The sequence below is a fragment of the Equus asinus genome, chromosome 8 (genome assembly GCF_041296235.1).
Source record: "Equus asinus isolate D_3611 breed Donkey chromosome 8, EquAss-T2T_v2, whole genome shotgun sequence".
In the NCBI taxonomy this organism is placed as follows: Eukaryota; Metazoa; Chordata; class Mammalia; order Perissodactyla; family Equidae; genus Equus; species Equus asinus.
This window is the reverse complement of record NC_091797.1, coordinates 74121733-74135763: the sequence shown is the minus strand read 5'-3', so window position 1 is coordinate 74135763 and position 14031 is coordinate 74121733. Positions and strand designations below refer to the sequence as shown.

The window sequence follows — 14031 nt, the reverse complement described above, 5'->3', positions numbered from 1 at the left end:
TGAGTGTGTGTGTGTGTGTGTGGGGGGTTGTCAAGCCACGGTTGCCCACGAGGGCAGCCTGGCTGAGCTGTAGGCTTCAGGCAATTACCAGTTCTCTCTCTAATTCCGTTCAAGGTGACTGTCAAAAATCCACAGAAGATTCTCCTAATGAAATGGAAAAGTGTGCAAATTTATCCTCCTGCATACAGATGCCTTTTCTTTTTATCCCCTAATAATTGCTCCCTTAGGTTCAGCTTCATCATATTAAAGGGGCTTTTCTTGTTCAACAATGAGTCGGAACCATCCGCCTCATGTGTCTTCAGGAGTCTGGACTTTGGGGGCTGATGGGCAGAGACTGGGGGCCTTGGAATGAGGTCTCTGCCCTTTTTCTTCCTTTCCCTTTTTATTTTATTTTATTTATTTCATTTTAACTTACTGGGGTGGTTTGGATGCTGGTGAAATGAGAGTGGATATGTCTGAGGGAAAAAAAGTCTTTCAATAAGTCAAGATGAAAAGAAGGCTCTGGAAGGATACGTTCTGGTTGAGGTTGTCACAGCGACTGATGGTGGGTTTGAGGAAACTAGTGGCTAATGCTGGGGGCAATTAGAAGGTTCACCTGGGTCCCGTCTTAGGCTTCTGGCGTCAACCCTAATCACCGGGTTCTAAGTCATCTGGTTGGGTTTTTTTGGTTTTTTAAAACTGCCTTTGAATGTCTCATCACTTGGATTTCACAGAAGCGATTCTCGGTCAGTTAGTTCATTCACGTCCTGGTACCTGTCATCAAACCCAGAAGCTCTCACTGGAGCTGAAAAACGATCAGCTTCTGCCCCAAGGAGGTGGAGGCCAGCTTCAGGAATCCGCTGCTCTTGTCTCTCTGGCAGCCATGCTAGGAAACAGGGAGGTCGTTTGGAAATCGCAGTCAAGTCTCTAAAAGAGGGAGTGTGCCACCCCACAGGATTCATATATTGTTCATACAGCCTCATGAAGGAAACGCCAAAGCATAGCTTGAGGCTTCAAGGAAGGTCGGGCATGTGGGGGTTGCTGCAAAGCTTGTTTGAGGTTTCATTGCCACTTAGGTTGGAAGGTAAAAACTTAGAGCTGAGGTTGGCAAACTGTGACATATGAGCCAAATCTGGCCCCCAGCTTGTTTTTATAAATAAAGTTTTATTGGAACACAGCCACACCCATTCATTTACGTATTATCTGCAGCTGCTTTTGGAGCTACCAAGACAGAGTTGAGTAGATGTGACATGCAAAGCCGAGAATGTGTCCTGTCTGAAAATGTTTGCTCACCCTGTGTTAGAGGACAGTGCCCCCTCCACACCCTTTCCAAAAGTGAAAATGAAGAGCGAGGCAACTCGCTCGTACACTGGGTTCGTGGCTCTCGAGGACTGTTCATGTAGCTTTGTGTCACCTCTTCGGGGCTACTTTTCTGTTCACCTAAGGATGAGCAGGGGAGAGGATGGGGGCCTCTTTCTGGGGGGTGGATTTCTGCATCTTGGCAGCAGTTCTGACAAGAAGGCTTTGGGGGCAGAAGTTGGAGATCTTTGTCATCATCAGGCCTGGGGTTGCTCCAGTTTTTTTGGATTAAAAAATGGTCAAATAGCAGCAATTTCACCTTGTACGTGTTTATTTTACACCCAGAGGCTCCCTGTTTTTGCCAAAGGTCAGTGCAGGGAGACTAAACAGCCCAGCTGCCTTTTCTTTGCCTGTTTAATCTCCGCTCTTGCTTCTCTCAACACAAAGGGGTACTGCGTTTCTGGGTTTACATCTGCTGGCAGGTGCTGGTGGTGGTGGTGGGGCCCTGAGGGTGGAAGCTCTGGGTGTGTGGGCTGCTGCAGGGGGGCTGCTGGGTTGCCAGGAGCTGGATCTCCCTTCCTGGATGGGGTGGTAGGCTGAATAAGCCTCCGCCACCCCTAGAGGACCATAATCCCTGGGACCTGTGAGTCACTTTATCCAGCAAAGACTTTGCGGATGTGATCCAGGGTGCTGAGATGGGGAGGTTATCCTGGGTTATCTGGGTGGGCCCTAAGTGCCGTCACAAGTGTGCTTATAAGAGGCAGGCAGAGAGAGAAGATTGGCACAGACAGAAAAGAAGGTGATGGGACCACGGGAGGTAGAGACTAGAAGGATGTGGCCACAAGCCAGGGGACGCCTGCAGCCGTCTGAAGCTGGAAGAGGTAAGGAACTGATTTTCCCCAAGAGCCTCTGGAGGGAGTGTGGCTCTGCCAACACCTTGATTTTGGCTGAGTGATGCTAATTTTGGACTTTCGGCCCTCGGAATTGAGAGAATACATGTGTGTTGTTTTAAGGCACCAAATTCGTTATACCACCGTTTGTTACAGCAGCCATAGGACCCTAATACTGTGGTTTTCAAACTGTGCAAGTTTTTGCCGTATTTCCTTCTTTAGTTGCTCGAGAAATAGCCTCTTGTGTGCCAGGCACTGTTCAAGGGGTGCGTACGAAACAGGCACAGTTCAAGCCAGCCATGATGGTCTAGAGATGAAAGTTTGTCACTCTCACCACTTCGGTGGCCCAGGTTCATTTCCTGGTCATGGAACCACACCACCGTCTGTCAGTGGCCGTGCTGTGGTGGTGGCTCACATACGAGAACTAGAACGACTCTGGGGAGGGAACAAAAGAGGAGAAAGAAAGCCCAGGTACAGCTCCTACCTCATGGGATGTTGTGCCTGGTGAGCGAGGCAGATAATCAACAAATAAATGAGATGCTTTCATGGAGAGATAAGGGCTGTGTTCCTGGTATTCTTGTTGCTTAAGAAACTCTCCCCAAACTTGCTGCCTTACAGCAACCATTTTATTATGTTACCAGACTCTGCAGGTTGGGGATTTGACCGGAGCACAGTGGGGATGACTGTTTCTGCCCCACAGTGTCTGGGGCCTCAGCTGGGAAAGCTCGGAGGGATGACTTGATGGCTGGGAGCAGGAACCCCTGAAGACTCCCTCATTCACACGTCTGGCCCTCGGGCTGGGATGACTGGAAGACTAAGGCTGCCGGTCAGAGCGTCTTCACGCAGCCTCTCTATGGGACTGGGCTTCCTTACAACATGGCGGCCTTCGGGCCCCAAGTGGGAGGCGAGCTGTGTGGCCTTTTAGGACCCTGTCTCCAAAGTCACAGCGTCACTTGTGCTATACTCTACTGGCCACAGTAGTCACAAGCCTGCCCAGACTGAAGGGGAGAGGGCACAGACCTCACCTCTGGGTGCAAAGAATGACAAGGTTACATTGTAGAAGAGCTCGTGGGGTGGGAGACACTGTGGCCGCCATCTTTGGAAAATACTGTGAAGAAGATAAAACAGGATTACGGAAGTGAGAGTGGCTGGAACATGGGGGCTACTCTAGATTGGACGGTCAGCAAAGTCCTCTCTGAAAGGTGAATAACCTGAATTCTGATTGGGCAGAAGGAGCCAGCCTTGGCAAGATCCAGGGAGAAGGGGTGCCCCGGCCAAGGGAGATATTTGTACCCCTAACAAATGTATGGCACTGTGTTGACCAATCGGCAAGAACCCCTTGGTCATTGGGAATGGATGCCCACTGTGTGCTATGAGGATGACTGTGCCAAGGGTGTCCCAGGCAGAGAGAAGCCTGAGGGCAGAGTCCCTGGGGTGGGCGTGAGCTCCACCTCCCCATCACTCTCTTCCAGAGTGTCAGCCTGCCTTATTGTCTTCTCTGCATTTATCCACTTTCTGAAAGTATCTTATTTGTCCACTTGTTGACGCTTCGTCTCCCCCACTTATCAATCTCCATGAGGAAGGTGACCTTGTCTGTCTTGGAAGCCTGCATTTCTCAGCACGTATGGGAGCACCCAGCATACGATGGGTATCTGGTAAAAATGTGTTGAGTGAATGATGCGTTTCAGAGCCGGCTTACCTCCTAGCCACAGGGCTGCCGGGCAGAGAGTTTCTCCTTAATTTTGACGTGCGTAGCTGCAGTAATTGTCACAAGATGAAGTAATTAGAGAAAAGCTGAAGAATGTCATCAACCTTCCGGACACTGGCTATTTGTCATCGGGTTGAGTTGGAACCCAGTAATGATGCTACTCATATGGGCCATTGGTCTTTTAAAGGAGATTCTTTTCCCTTGTTCTGAAAAATACGCTGAGAATTGGGTGGGAACGGAGCCTAAGGAGCCCCTCGTAAATAGTTTCTGTAATTAATCCCCTGGGACGCGTCGGCAGTGGCATCGCGTCCATTACTTACACAGGGAAATAAAGACAAATGTGCCTGGAGAATAGCCCTGGGAGGGTATGAATCTTGCTTGTTTATGGGAGAAGGCAGCGCACAAGGACTTGTCACTGTGGTTCAGGTTCCTTTATGAGAACACGCACACTGGTAGGAGCTGAGATTTAGAATCAAAAGGCTACAGGAGAGGATGGGTGTGTCCCGTCGTCCTTATGGCTTCGGGCCAAGCTCCCTGCGGTGTCTTCCGGTCAGTTCTTGATGAATCCTGTTGACCCAGAGATGGTCTCTTCACTCAGTTGCGGACTCAGCTGCCTCCATCCTCCAGAAGGGCTGCTCGCAACCACTGAAATTACGTTTTGCTTCTGAATGACCCGTGGATGCAGCTAATGTGGTAGAAGCTGCTGTTATCTATGGAGGACGTTGTGCAAACCCGATGGAACCATGACAGACAGATCAGAGCGGATATTGGTGTCCAGGGACGTGTTCCCGTTTGCCCTTTTTCCATCATGCATTTACATGTTTGCTCCACGTCTCTCGAGTTACGGGCAAGCCTTACGCCAGAAGCTGTGGTTTTCTTCAAAGCGCGTCTTGGTTCCGGAGCTCATCCTTACAGTTAGTTCGTGTGTTTCCCAGGCTGCACTTGCTGCCTCACCACCTTGTCTCCGTGTACCGGCCCTACTATGACTTCTTACTATTGATCTTTAAATTGACCCACTTGTTTTTAAATTTAAGGGCTAAGTTTAACTTTGTCCTGAGTCATAGGTCTCACTGGTTTGTTCATCCTGATTTGTTGAGCCTGTTATATTTCTAACTCGTATTAAAATAAATATGTGTTAAAAAAATTTCTGTTGTCTATCACCATAAATAATATTGTGTCCCACCTGGTCGCCATGGTTTGCATTCCTCACCTGGAGAAACAAGATGTTTCCTTTGGCCGACATCTTTCTGACTTTGGCAACTCTGCGAAACTTACAACTTCGACCTTGCCTGCTGCGATGGTCAGTGTTATGTGTCACCTTGACTGGGATAAGGGGTTCCCAGAGAGCTGATAAACATTTCTGGGTGTCTGTGAGGGTGTTTCTGGAAGAGATTAACATTTGAATCCATGAACTGAGTGAAGGTTGCCCTTATCAGTGCCAGTGGGTGTTGTCCCATCTATTGAGGGTCTGAATAGGATGAAAGGCAGAGGATCGGCAGAACCCCTCTCTCTGCTGGAGCTGGGACATCTGTCTTCTCCTGTGCTCGGTCATCGGTGCTTCTGGTTCTCAGGCCTTTGGACTCAGACTGGCACTCACGCCATCGGCTCCCCTGGTTTGCAGGCCTGTGGGCTTGGCCTGGAGCCCCACCGCCAGCTCTCCTGGGCCTCTGGCTTGCAGACGGCAGATCATGGGGCCTCTCAGTCTCCATAATCGCATGAGCCCATCCCTCATAATAAATCTTTTTTTGTATAGCTACGTGTCTCCTGTTGGTTCTGTTTCTCTGGAGAAGCCTGACTAATGTATCTCCCCAGTGAGCGGCTTCTGGCCCAGGTGTTTCAGGACAAGGATGGAGCCTGTCTTAAATTCTGTGACTGTTTTCATTGCCCACTTCTTTTCTTTCTTTTCCTGCAAAATGATATAAGGCAATATACAAGAAAGACTTTCCCAGATCACTGCTGACTGACTGCCAGAAAATTCAGTGAGTCTCCCCAGAGCAGCAGATCAGTTTCCATGGACCTGAAACGCACTCTTCTGTTCCTCTCGCTTCTTTCCTAGAAAGCGCCTAGAGTGGGGCTGTGTGCCGGGGTTCTTAGTGATGCGAGCATCATGTCTGGGTTAAAGGTCTGGTGGAAGGGACCTTAGTGCTCAGCTGAAAGATAGTGAAATGCTGCTCACGGGTGATGTTGGGTGGAGAGGTCAGCTTGTATATATCATGAGCTTATTTCCTGGACCCCAAATCAGGATGTATCATCTGAATTTATTAATGTGCAATGCTCCATGGCTGTAGGAAAGTCAAATAGTTGTTAGCTGTGTGGTTAACTAATGGATTTTATTGAAAGGGTGACATTAGATGAAAACGTAATGGTTTCAGAACATCTGGAATGTGTCGAGGTTGAATGGAAGATTTCTCAAAGCAGAGGAAGGTCGGGAAGGAGGGTTGTACGTGCTCCTGGACACGGGAATTTGCTTCCGTAATCCATGGCCCTTATTTCCCCTAAGCAAAAGATGCAAAGTGATGCCCCTTGAGCTGAATCTGGCCAACAGATATATTTTGTTTTGCTTAAGGAGTGGCTGAAGAAAAATAGAGGACAAGATAAAACAACTGGACTATTGCTCCTAAATATCTGGATTTTTGGTCTGTCTTGAAGCAGGAAGCTCTCGCAGCCCTGCATTCCCGCGGAGCTGACTAGTGTATGCCCCTTTTAGACAAGGTGTGGGCTCACCACTTGGCCATAGTCGCCACCACCCCCTCTTCTCTACCTTGCACTGAGGCTGTCAGTTACCACTATAATGCTCCTTGAACTATGGTTTTTCTTATGGTAGACAAGCATTTCTCTGTTCCCAGACTCTGTCAGAAATGAGAGGTAATTCCAGAGGGCTGTGCGTTTTGAGAACAATAGGAGAGAACATCTTTGTAGACATGAAGATCATTCCCATGTACTTAATATGCAAGCAAAGTGCGTTGGCTGCCTCCGTTCGTTTAATGTCGCTGTCTGGTCCCTGCAGGCATTTGACTTTCTGACCCCTGCATCCAGCTAAGAGGTCGAGGAGGGGCCCTGCGAGGCAGACAGTCTATTGGGAAGCCCCTTGCCGAGCCTGGTGCCCTCAGATGCAATAAACCGGCCTCCTGGGCCCTTCGGGGAGGGCGTGGATTGGAGTCTGTTTCATCCTTAATGAATGAATTGAAGAGCTCACAGCGGGGGAAGCTTTCACCAGCAGTTTTCCACTTCAGGCTGCTCCTTCCTTCTCTCCTCAACCAAACAATCGAGTTTGCTCTTGTGTATTATCCTGTGGAATTGGGGGTGGAGGTTTACATCTGTGGGGACACTGGTCCCCTGGTTTGAGGTCAGATTCTCCGTACGTAATGTCTCTGTACTCCCACTCACTGGGCGCAGAAAGCAGCACAGAGTGGATGTGAGCAGGCCCGTTCCTGCTGGACGGTGTAGGGAAGTGGACACAAGCAGACTGCTCGTGTCGTTGTGCAAGCTGTCCGACCTTTCTGGGCCTCAGTTTCCTCATTTGTGCACCAGGCACGATGACAACCACGCTCATCCTCGTAAGGCTGGTGTGATCAGGGGAAGCTCTTATGTGTAAAGCACTGAGAGCCTGGCGCCCCCCAGGCTGGTTTTGAAACCCTGCTGCCTCTTCAGCACCCAGGACAGATCCCGGCCCTTGGTTGGTGCTCAGTAAATAGTTGCGTCGAGAAAGAAAGAATGAATGGTTTCAGGATGGCTTTTGAAGTCGGTGTGCATCTGAGGTATGGGTACAAAGACAGCCTCCGAACCAGAAGTCAGACATGTGGTCCGACCAAGGATTTTGACGTCCCTCCCGGGTGCCAGAGGTGGCCTGGGACATGTCATCTGGATGGGAAACACTGGTGTCAGTGGATATGTTAATGGTTTGTGGGGAGATGGGACCAGACGTGGAAGTCACAACCATCTCAGAGAATTGTGGAGTAGCATTGCTCCAGATGTTGGCCCTGCGTGCCAGCTGTTTGAGGAAGCTCAGGGCCTGTGTATTTGTTTCCTGTTGCTACTGTAACAAATTACTACAAACTTAGTGGCGTAATGCGATGCAAATTTGTTATGGTACAGTCTGGAGGTCAGAAGCCTAAAATGGTCTTAAGGGCTAAAAGCAGGGTGTCAGCGGCTGCCTTCCTCCTGGGGTCTCCGGGGGAGAGTCTATTTCTCTCCCTTTTCCAGCTTCTAGAGGTGCCTGCATTTTCCGTGGCTCGTGGCTCATGTCTCCATCTTCAAATGCATCACTCAGACCTCTGCTTCCATCGTCACGTCTCCTCTCTGGCTCTGACGCTCCTGCCTCTCTCTTATAAGGACACTTGTGATGACGGGGCCCTCCTGGATCATCCAAGATGATCTCTCCATCTCCAAACCCCGGACTTTAACCACCTCTGCAAAGTCCCCTTTGTCGTGTAAAGTAACATACTCACACGTTCTGGGGATCGGGGTGTGGACATTTTGGGGGCCATTATTCTGTCCGCCACAGCTAGGTAAGGCCCTGGGGAGTCGGAGAGGGTGGGATGCTCTGGGTGGATTTCCTGCTGCCAGCAGGGGCCCAGGCAAAGCAAGACGGGCCATTCCGGCAGGCGGGACTCCAGCCCAGGACCAGGTCTGCCTCCACAAGTGCCGGAGGAGGCTTCGTCTGTGATTGCTGGAGCCGGAGCCTGGAGACAACTTTCCCCAGTTGGTGAGTGAGCAGTGTAGGCGCCTTGAAGAGGCATGGAGCCATTTTGGGTGGGAGGAAATTTGTCGGTCATTCTCAGCAAGGGTCTGCAGGGGCCTCAGGAACAGGAAGGTCTGTGAAAGCAAAGCAGCTCACAGCCAGTGCACGCTTTCCGTATGCCAAGCACCCCTCCTTTTTCATGAAAACCACACACCTGACTCTCAAAACACATTTTAAGTGGCCTAATTTATTTTCTGGTTTGTTTTCTTCCCCCTTCAGTTATAAAAGCCATCTGCATTCATTGTAGAAATTTAGAAACTGTGGCAAAGCAGAAAGAAGAGAATAAAAATCACGCAAAGAGGAGGCCGCTGTTGGCGTCCTGGTGCAGTCTCTTCTAGTCTTTCTCCCTCGTGTGGACACGTGCACCCACACACACGTACATAGGCACTCACCTCTTGCCTTGTGAAAGGCACTGATTTTTAAAATTTTTGTCGAGCTATAATAAGTGTACAGAAAAGTACACAAATCACAAGTGTGCAGTTTGGTCACTTTGACAACCTGCAGCAGTGCTGTCACTGGCTCTCCTCTATGGTCTGCTCCTGTCCCGGCGGCGCCACCGCCCCGCCCTCCGCCCCCAGGACGCCATCCTGACTTCTAACAGCAGGGCTTCCTCTGTCTGTTTTGAACTTCACATAAATGGAATCGTGCTGCGGGCCTCTTGTGCTCAACTTTAATTCTGTGAGATTTGTCTGCAGCGTTACATGTGTTGTGGCTCATTCATGCTCTTCACTGTAGCACAGAGGTTGGCAGACTATGACCTGGGGGCCAGACTGAGCCTGCGGGCCAAGAATAGTTTTTACTTTTTTAAAGGATGATAAAAAAATATATAAAAACAAAACCAAAAATGCAACAAAGACTATGTGGCCAGCAAAGCCTAAGCTCTTTACTATCTGGCCCTTTACAGAGAGAGTTTGCTGAGCCCGTTGCCTTATCTGTGTCCATCCCTAAGGAACCGCTCTGTGGATGGGCATTGGGGCGTTAATTTCATTTTAGAATCAATTTGTTATAACTTAGCATAATTATGATTTAAAACAATTTAAGAGTAATGTATGCACATGATAAAAATTCAAATGACACAGCAGGGCATAAAATAAAAAGCAAAAGTCTAGTTACTCAGGCCATCCCCGTTCATAGAGGTCACACTGCTAACAGCATCTTTGGGGGAGGTTTTCCTGCTTTGCATAATTGGGGTTGAAGGTCAGCGTTGGGGTTAGGCTTTCCTCACTTCACAATTGTAAAAAAATGTCACCCAGGATTCTTCTAGTACGTCAATGATTACTTTTTTAAGTATTTGGGATTTATTTTAGCATTAGAGTGAATTAGGGCCCCATCAAAACCCCAATAGCTCATCAGTTGTCTTGACATGAATTATCGAACAATTCAGCCTTTCTGACTGTTCTGAAATGAACTCATTTGATTTGAAGTTGAGTACGTCATAGGGTCCTCTGGAGTGTGTGCCCCGGTGAGACCCTCCCTGACGAGGAAGTCAGTGGACTGGACGTGGGGAGGGGCGCCCCACAAACTCAGGGGCTTGCCGGGGCCAGGCAGCCCCATGAGCAGGGCAGCAGGCAGGGTATTTGCACAGTCAGCACTTGAGCATCTTCCTCCTGTTCACAAAGCAACGCGCTTTCTCTCCATCTCGGGGAACAGGCAGAGCTGCTGAGTCATGGGGACCCCAAATCAGTGGTCAAACAAGATGGACATTTTTTCTTTCTTGTTTAGCCCTCCTAATGTAGGAGTCCTGGGTAGGCAGTTACTCTGATCTATGAGGTCATCCCGGGATCCAGGGGGTTCCTGTCTCTTTGTTCTTTCACCCCTAGGAGGGGTCTGCAGCTTGTGGTGGAGATTGTCCCATTCCCGTGGCATATTCCATGTTGGAAGGATAACAGATAGGAAGTGGAGGGCGAGAAATTTCCTTTTCAAAGGATGTAACCTCGGACTAAATAGCACACATCACTGCAGCTCGTGTCCCCGAGCTTGCACCTGAGTCATGGGCACAGCTGGCTACCAGGAGGACTGGGAAAGGTAACATCTAACCTTGTGCACAGCTCAAGCTTGGGGGTTCTATTACCAAAAGGTAATAATTTTCCAAAAGGGAAAAATGGAGAAATGGCATTAACCATTTTCTGCCACATCATCTCTCCTTTTTGCTCTTGCTTCTGGTAGGTGCATGGTTATAGAGAACTGTTTCTCCACTATAAGGAAAGTAGCACTACAGGTGGCATGATGAGAGGTAACTGAAACTTGCACTCGTGGTTGGGAATACAATAGGGAGTAGTGGGGACTGTGGCTCCCTGGAGAGCTTGACCGTGGGGGGTGGCTGCTAATCAGTGCCTGCTGCTTGTTGCCCTGCAGGAGTGCAAGCTTAGAGTTAACATATTTGATTTTTCAAGAGAAGCCAGAAATCATAGATAGACACTTTTAAGTGAAAAGTTTCTTAACTTTTCCATCTTGGTTCAATTCAAGAAATGCTGTGTGAACCAATCAACAGAGGTGTGCAAGGCACAGATGGCCTGTGGATCTCCAATTTATGATGTCTGCCCTAACTATGTCAAGTTGAGGCAATATTGTCTTCTGCCCGGCAGAGCTTGGGGACACCCTAGGACCTATCAGCTTCACAGATGGGGAAGTCGAGACTCAACTTTTATACACCAGCGATGGCAGTGTCGGCTCACTTTCTCTGGAGGGCAATTTGGCATTACTGTCAAAATTACAAATGCACACCTTCTTTGACCCGTCACTTCCACATCTGGGAGCACATCATTCAGAGAGATTACACGTGTGCAAATTAACCTCGATATGAGGTTATTCTTTGCAACCTTGCACTAGCAAAAGGCTGGAAGCAACCTGAGTGTCCATCAAGAGGGGATTGGTTAAATAAATGTTGGTGCATTTATACGATGGAATGATATACAGCCAAAAAGAAAAGAGAGAAAACACCCTATATATCAGCTGTAACCATAATATGTTGCTAAGTGAAAAACAAAACAGGATGCAGAAGAGTGGATCTAGCATGCAGTTATTTATGTTAAAGAAGAAAGAATATGGATGTGTATGTGTGCTTTTACATGCGTAAAATATTTCTGGAAGGTTCATAAGAAATTGATAAGAGTGGTTGCTTCTGGAGATGTGAGTGGTTGCAACGTAGCAGTGAAGGGAGATATTTTACTCGAGAATCTTGTACTTTTTAAAGTTGAACCATGTAAATATTTTACCTGTTTGATAAATAAATAAAACTAAGATTAAAAAACTAGAAAGATTAGTGAGGCTCAGAGAGGGTGAGAGTTTCCTGAGCGTCACACAGCAGCTTGGAGCCAAGATCAGCATTCATTTTTGCACCTCTCAGCGCCGTGTTTTATTTCCTGGGCCATCTTCCCACACTGCTGTGTTTTGCCTAGAGAGGCTGTTCAGAAGAGTCTCTACCTTATTAACTAGCAAACTGGAATGTATTTTACCAGCTGATATAATAAATTTGGTTCTTTGTCGGAGCTGCTGTTTTCTTCTGCCTTAATAATAACAGCCCCGAGGCAAGACCCTCTTCTGCAGGATCCTGGGCTCCAAGGTGCACCTCTGATTATATCTGCAGTTACCATGCAGCCACTGAGCACACCTGGGCCAGCATCCCTTGTTGGCTCCATCACCTGAGCGCTTGTTACCTTGGCCGCTGATGCGGGGGCCATGCGCCACTGAGTGTTGTTGGGATCCTAGTAACTTGGAGGGTCTCCTTGCACCTCACCTTCCTCCAGTGGCACCAGGAAAAATAATGATTTCTTGGCTGCCGAAAGTGGGGTGACAAGTGTGGAGGGAGGCAGACGGCCTTCTGGGTCCCTGGCAGAGATGCCGTTTAATGACATTTCTCCTGAAGATTAGAGAGATGCTGGGAGCTTCTTTGTGACTGGAGCCTGGTGATTAGCTTCACCTGTGTCCCGAGGATTCCCAGCACAGTCGCTTGTCAAGGGATCCTGGCAGAGGATATACGGTGTTCTGACCTGAGATGAATTAGAACTTTCTCCTTGTTTAAACAAAGTGAGAAATCCAGGTGTTGGGCGATTGTCCTGTCACCTTCAATTTCTCTAGTGGAATAGGATCCAGCAGGGGGCGTGACTGATCGCTTATATGGTATGTGTTAGGTACAATGTAGGTTTGGCCACAGGTAACTGAGGCCTTAAATAAGAATAGTGTAAGCAAGTTTCCCCTATAAGAGGGCATAAATCAGTATCCAGAACCGGTACAGCAGCTCCACTCTGCCAAACCCTCAAGGCTCAAGTTCCTTCCAGCTCACCACCATTCCTAAGGGGTGGGTCTCCCTTCATGGTCCAAGACAGAGCCTCAGCTGTCCCTCCACATTCCAGGCAGCAGGAAAGGAGAAAGGGCAAGCGCAAGAAAGCACGTGACCTTGCTCCTTAAGATCACTCTTAAGAAGTTGCTTGCAGAGCCTCCTAATGTCCCATTTCCAGAACTTAGTTATGTTAACTTGGGTTCCTCCCAAAGCAGAACCTGATATAGAGGCATGCATGTGGGATTTATTTTGGGAAGGGATTCAGAGGAACTGAAATGGGGTAACTGGGAAGGAGGGAAAACCAATTCGTGGCTGCATAACAGGGCTGGTGGTTACCACAGTGGGCAAGCGGGGTTCAGTCCTGCTGAGATTGCCTCTAGGAGCAAAGCGGAGGACACCTGGGATTTTCTGCCCAGAGGCATAGAGGGGGTATTACCCACAGGCTGCCATACCCCATTGGTCCAGGGTTGCTCCCACCTCGTTAATTCCCGTGCACTTGCAGTTCTGTGCATGCGCAGAATGGCTGGAAACACTGGGCAGAGAGCAAGGGGCACGCAGTGTCACAGAGTGCTGCTGGGCCACCTGTGTGTGCCACTTGTGGCTGCAGCAACAGCCACAGCAAAAAGATGAGCCAAAAGGATGCAAGATGGGGCTTAGTTATATGGCCTCGCTCAGCCGCAAAGGAGTCTGGGAAATGTAGTTTTCATTCGTGGTGGCCATGAGCCCAGCAAAAACCAGGGGGTTTGGCTATTGTCGAAAGGATGTTGGAGAACAAATGGTAGAATCCGGCATACCATAATCTTTATTAGTCCAAAAATTAGGTATCTGTCAATCTCAGCGATCTGGATCTCAACTGAGAATATAAAAAGCCCTTGGGGTGGGCAGTACAGCTGTGAGGGTCCAGGCACTGAAGCACGTACTCATAGGAAGGCCTCTGAGACCCCACCTGAGACCTGCTTACTCCTACTCTGGACACAATTCCAACAAGCATGGTGGTCTGTCTTCTGGGCGCCAACATATGGAAGTAGACGAACATGGGGGAATTGCTAAGGGTCTATCCACAGACGGAACCCTAACATTTTCTCCAACCCCAGGCTGTCCTTTAGAGAATTTCAGAGTGACTTACAAAAAGGCA

The 14031-nt window shown here is 48.8% G+C and overlaps 1 protein-coding gene across 3 annotated transcripts in view; it reads left to right on the top strand.

Moving 5' to 3' along the window:
• The window catches only part of LOC106840849 (transmembrane protein 132B), a 358331-nt gene that overhangs the window by 62444 nt on the left and 281856 nt on the right, over positions 1-14031 (top strand). The window lies entirely within an intron of this gene.